We start from the raw sequence: 6,831 nt of genomic DNA on the forward strand, positions 1-6,831 counted from the left end.
ACAGCACTGTGCTATCCCTACCTTTGTTTACCAGATGAACTGGAGAAAGCCAAGGGCTCTTAAAAATCTGAAAAGTTTCATGGGTGACCTTTAAGGGGTGCTGTACTGAGGTGGTGACAATTTCCCAAAACAGAAATAAAGTATGAACCAAGAGGATTAGTAATGAAGATCAGATCATTCTGGTTCTCCAAAATTTTCCAACTCCAACCAGCTACTTCTCTCCTACTGTCTGCAGGGGGCCTGCTGTGAAATTCTAGCTGGCCTGAAGACTTTTAAGAAAAGAGATAAATAAAACCAAAGCAAAAAGTCACCAGCTACATGTTTCAAGTTTGCACTCCTAGTGCTGGATGCCTAAATCCAGGATTAGCTGTCATGAGGGTGCTATGGCATGGTGAGACAGGACCTAGTTCACCACCCAGCTGAGCCCTCTGGTTTTTGCAAGTTGTGTTGATGTTCTGGCACTTCCTTCTATACAAAATCCTCCCTGCCTAAATGAATACTTGCATACCGGTGGGGGAGATTTTTAAAGTAACAATATGACAGTGAATTGTTGAGTTCCCACTGAAAGCCAGCAGGAGATGCATGCCTAATTTGCTCATTTGCCTTGAAAAACTCCAATGAATATTATTTTGAAGTTCATTAGCTATCAAAAGAAAATAAAAATTGGGTGATTTTTCTTGACTTTAAGAAATTTAAGAACAAATTATTTCCTCTGTGTGTAACCTTTGAGGGAACTTTGTGGAACTCATAAAAACAAGTCTTTAAAGAAAATAAAAGCGCTCTTAAATGTCCTGACTGTACTGCAAGTATTCCAATTCATAGATGCTTTCTTATGATGCTGAATTCAAATTAAATTGTAATTTCTGGGGGTGGGGGTCTAAAGCCAAGGGGTTCCGTGAACTGCGTAACATGTGAAACCTGGTTTCCTGTGGCTGTCTCATGCTTGGATCATCCCGTATCTAACACAGCATGAACTCCAGCAGAGGCTTCTCCTCTTCTTGGAGTCTTCAGTATGACTATTTCTCATGTACTTCCCATTTCTATTAATACAGAAGAGGCTGTGCTGCAGCCTTTCTCTCAGGGGGGCCATTCATTTGCATTTTTCCCCTTCAGACACACACCTGTTTCCATAGAACCTGTAGGAATCCTCTGTGAATCCTTACTTTAAATCTTCTTCCTGTTTGCCTGATCTGGTTGAAATTCCCTAAAAATTTCGAAACTTTTCTTGAGTGAATGTAAGCCAATAATACAGGTGTGGGAAAATGCAACGTATTAGGTAATTTTGTTTGTTTCCTTATCCATAACCATAAGGATAATTTCACCTGTACTTTACCACCAAGTTTATTTATTGTGAAATTTCAATTCAAAATAATGGGAAAATAAAATAAATTGACCAACCATAACATCTCCTGTGCCCAGAGAAGTTTAAGGAACAGAGACCTTGAGCTCTCTGGTGATCAAAAAAAGTGATGTGTCACAAAGCTCCCAGTTGTGCTCTATGACCATCCATTTCTGAGATACCAGCATGATGACACATATTTTTTTATTATCTGTGTTTTAATTCAAGCATTTGCAATTACAGCAAATAACATCACTGTTATATAAAGCATATTCATTGTTTGGTCCTTTACTTGCCACCTTCAGCCACCAGACAACAGTGGGATATAAAATGGTTCATAGATATTTCCTGGGTAGTGAAACCTAACAAAACAACGTAGTACAAAGATTACTGGTTTTCAAGGCCACATTATACATATGTGACATTACCCTCAACTGGACAGAAGACATGTAGTGTCACTCCTATATTACTAGGGCTTATACAGCAAATAGGACTGTGATTTAATGCATGAAGGTCTTGTGCTTGATTTCTGAGTGCAGTACCTTTTGTTTCATTCTAGTAAAGAAGACATTTACAAAATAAGGTGTTTTAAAACTGATGTAATTCTCTGATCAGAAGGAAACATCAGCTTATTACTTAACACGTTGCATTCACTCAGTGCTTTAAATAAACAGATTATGCCCTCAAGAATGCTATTGTGCCAAGCAACACACAAATAAAGAATGAAAAATGTTTTTCTGAAGAGGTCTCGTGCCCATGCCTATTCTGTTAAACATATAGGAAGTCTGACATCTGGGCCCATAGCCACATTTGTGACATCAGTCCCTTGCTGCATACCTACCTACCTGTTACAAAACCAGCAACTCTCTGTTGTTCAGAGGAGATATCACTTTAAGCTGCAGTTCCCCATCCCTGCACTTTTTGGTGAACCAAAAATCTACACTGGTGTCACTGGAATTTCTAAGGGAAGCTTAGTCAAGCAAGCAAAGTCAATAGCTGTTGGTCGCCTAAATAAAACTGAAAGCGTCCTTTTGAAAATCCTAGCCCTGGAATTTTAGGTGCAGCAGAAATAAAAACTGTGACTCTTTCCGCTGCTATTACTAAATACAATATGTGATAATTCACTTAAGACTGTATGTATCCTTTCTAGACACAAATAATTTCCTAGCACCATAAAGCATCACTCAAGCACCATTCTTTGCTCCTTACAGCATAGTCAACCTTGGCTAATCATCCTAATTGTGTTTGGTACTTAGGACTGCACCACCCCTTCTCCCCCCTCTGCCCAAATACACAATTAGCAATACTTTGACCATGTCATGTTTTCTTCCCAGCTTTCAAAAGTGACATTTCTAAATTACTGTGAGATCATCATTTATTAATTACAGTAGTGTCTAAAAATCCCAGATACTATTTTTCAAACAGAACACAGAGAGAGATGTAAAAGCCCTGTAGGTGAAAGACACAGAGACACAAGTTACAGCATTTTAAATTACCACATGTCAACAAAACTGACATTACTGAGCATGTGCATATTCTTAATCTGTTGCAGACAAGACATGAAATGTGTTAACTCAAACCTCTCTTCCTGAGATGTATTTTACCTTGCTTTTGTTGCACGGCCCCAGTGAAGAAGTCCTGCGTAGGTGTGGTGGTAAGCCAGAGTAACTCATCAGGGCACCTGAGCCCCATGGCACTCCCTGTATCATCCAGGCAAGGACATAATCATCCCTGCAGAGCATGGGTATATGGGGCACCACAAAGCACAAGGCTAAACACATGTGTTTCCTACTACCCTCTGCAAAAAGGGCAGATTAATATATAATTAACATATATTGACTTGTCTTGTGGTGCTTATAAAATGTGTTTTGCATTATGTTTTTGTAACAGTTGGCTAGCAAGCCTTGACCTGCAAGGGTTAGGACGAATACCTGCACAGCTGGAGCCTTTGGTGGCCAATCACAGTCCCACTCTCATCATTTCCCGGTTTTATAAATGTAAATATTGGAGGTCTTGTTTAAACCTTCAGAACCTAAACATGTCATCACTATTAATAACATATGTTATAAGACACCACATGCTGGCAAAATAACCTGCAGTAAATGACACCAAAAATATTGAAAAGCTTAGCATAAAATTGAAACTCGTTAATGGTACACTGTGCAGTTTGGCATACAACTAGAGGCAAGAATTCCACACAATGGGACTGTGTGAGTGCTAACAGCAGGCTCCCACAAGATAAAATAAACTTGTTTTATGGACATGAGAAATTGATTTTTAATGAGATTCTGCTCAGCCGTAACATCATCCTGGGAGGGTGAGCTGGTTTTACCCTTGCCTCTGGTGCAAAATTATAGTTTGCAGAATAAAGAAGCATTTAAATTAGGCCTATGGATTTGCACCTTCATCATATTAAGTGAAAAGTAGGTGTTATCCCAGGTCTGAGTATAAAATGGTTGTTAAAATGCCTGCAAAGAAGATCTCCTCTTCCCTGCACTACCTGTCTGTACATTTTAGGATCAGGAGGTCAGCCTACAAGCAGAACACACACTCCTCAAGTTCCTTAGGAGATAAATTATCTTGCAGGCTTATTTCCTGAGGACAGAAGATTAGTAACAAAAGGGATAAATCTCTCTCTTTAAAGAAGCTGAGTACAGGCATTTTAATTTATCTTTTCATGTCCAGGTCTCAACTGCCTGTTAAGAAAACATTAAAATGTAAAGAGGTTATCAAACTTGCAGTTTGATGTCAAATCACTGACACGTTCAATCACAGCAAGAAAGGACTGTCCCTTTGCTGCCTATTCACATCTTTCTTATTCATTTCATCAATTAAAACGAATACTAAATCTTCTCTTTGAACCCCCAGAAAGAAAACCAGAGTGAAACAGATGGAAAGTGCCTTGTAACTAGGCAGCACTTGAGGAAAAACAGAATACAAAAGCAAGAACAACTATCAAGCCTCTTCAAACTCAAAACATTTTCTTTACAAAGAAATCATATTTTTGCTTCCCAAATCAATGTCACTTGGCCCTGAACAAGCTGAGCTGCACAGTGTTGTTGCTTTTCTTTCCTCTCTGCTGTTATGGTTTGCACTGTTTGTGTGCAATCATTGGCTTTTAATTGCCTTCTATTGCCTATTTCATTTGTCAATAAATAGAAAGTGCAGACCTATCACCAAAGGCCTTACATCTGTTTCTCATACATCTTAGCCACCCATGGTGCCTTAAGCTAAAGCTATCCCCTACTGCTAACCAGGCTACCAGTTTATTAGGGTTTTTTCCCTGCCCCTTTAAAAAGATGAAAGTTCCTAAAAGCTTTTTTTGTGCAAGTGATGGTTGAAGTTAATGAAGTAAGCATCTGTTAGGTGAGAGAAGGTCACCCTGGGGTTGGGCACCTCCCAGTGGTGGAACTGGCATTCACCCAGCGATTAGTATGTGATGACAACACCTTAAAGATAATTAGTTGACAATGAGTTGAGAGCCTGTTAACCCCTTTAACACCTTATAGTTTATGATTATAATGAAACAGTTTGTGACAAAACAAAATAGATCTAGTTTTCCTTGAGCGATTTACCATTTTTTTTGTGTTTCGCTTATCATTTTTGTGACCACCTTCCAAAGAAACAGTTGCCAGCAGCTGAGAGCATGTTTCTTCATGAACCAGGTCTGAAATGTAGCACCAGCATTCTGTTCATTCTTCTCCACTAGCTATGAGGTTAAAGACTCTGTGGCCTGGGGTAGGAGCTATTGCTGGGGTAGACACATGAAAACAGATAAATGTAAATTAATGGCATTTCTCATGTGACTGAACGCTGAAATGTCAAACTAAATGTTTTTTCAGGTGGTTTTTCACACTGATGTGGACATACCCCTGCAATTTCAATGGAGGCCATTGGATTTGACTCACCTGAGTATTAGAGCTGGGCTCACTCAGGCTTCCCCCAGAAAGAAGGGCTACTTGGCAGAACAAGAGAGAGGCTGAACTAAGAGGTAAGAAAGACAGGATCAGGCCACATCTCCATTTCAGTGAAGCAAGCAGGAAACAGCATTGATCGTGGGTGTAGAGAGACAACGACGAGGAAGCAAATGGAGAACAACTGGCAGTCTGCTGTGATTTATATACACTGGCATTTCCCATCTTCATTCATTCACTCAATGTGTTTAATCACAACATGAGTTCAAATGAATTATGACTGGCAGTAGCTCAAGAAATTTGGCAATAGCAAAGTAAAACAGATCTGTGCACAGCATTCAAGAGAAGCTTGTCCTGAGATAAAAAAATAACATTCCATTTTATTTAAAAAGATACATTTCTTGCTTTCCTCTTCCTTTGCACTTTCTAGTTCAATGTGATAAAGGCAGTCCTGGTGAGAAAATTTTATGAGAACATGGCCTTGCACCATTTTTTGACACAGACCCAGAACAAGGACTGGTCTTGCTTTCATTAAGTTTAGCATAGAACTTCTATTGATTTCAGCAGGAACAGGCTTTATGTTTCTATGCACCCAAACACAGGGCTACCTGAGCTATTCTGTAAACTTTCTGAAATGTGCCCATCATTAACAGTTACCAAGGTACTAGGATGCACAACAGTTCCACACAATCCTCCTTTCTCCTGGGCCTCCTATTTCAGTCCTTTAAAATGCTTTAAAAACATCAGTAAATTAAGTTCCATTGTGGCAAACCTTCCCTGGAGAACTTTTCTTCCCAGGTGACAGGCAAGGCAAGGCTTGCAAAGGATCCCCACAGCAGTTACAACCCAGACCTCCTGGCTCCCAGCCTTGTGCTTTACTGCTAATTAAATACATCTAGATTAATAGAGAAAATGTAGAGAGATTTGGTATGCTTTTTAGATTTAAAGGCAATATATGGATTCAGCACTGTATCGAATGTCCATAAACTCAAAAATAAAGTATTTCCAGCAATTTCTAAGTCCCTTATTAACTACCTTGTACTACTGGGTAGTATTGAGCTTAAGCAAAACTTGCTATCATTTACCTTAATATAATTCGAGGAATAGAAAGACTGTCCTTCTCCAAGAGTCAAGACTGTTATCTAAAACTGATTCACCTCTCTGATATTATGACCATCAGATCTTCTAGCAGTGAAAAGAACTCATAATAACTTCAACTTAAACATAATATGTTATTGTAGGCAGATGGGTCTTAAAATCAGATTCCAGGAACGCATCATTGATTGTTTGAATCTTGATTATTAAATGTGATTCACGGGTAATTAACCAATCCACTCCATGACACAGCAGAAAAATATGCTTAAAACGCCCTACAGATTTAGATTCTCTTGCCTGAGGGGTATTGCTCTCATACTGATCTTTAGATTTACTGGTCCCTCTTCCTGCAACCCTTAAATGCATGATTAATCAGAATGCTGAAGTACAGAATTATTTGCCTATGAATTTAAAAAATACGGTTTGTAATTAATGATGAAGTTAAAAGGACAACTTTATGGGCTAAAAGACCAGCTAGCATAA

Source organism: Falco cherrug, chromosome 7 (assembly GCF_023634085.1).
Source record: "Falco cherrug isolate bFalChe1 chromosome 7, bFalChe1.pri, whole genome shotgun sequence".
NCBI lineage: Eukaryota > Metazoa > Chordata > Aves > Falconiformes > Falconidae > Falco > Falco cherrug.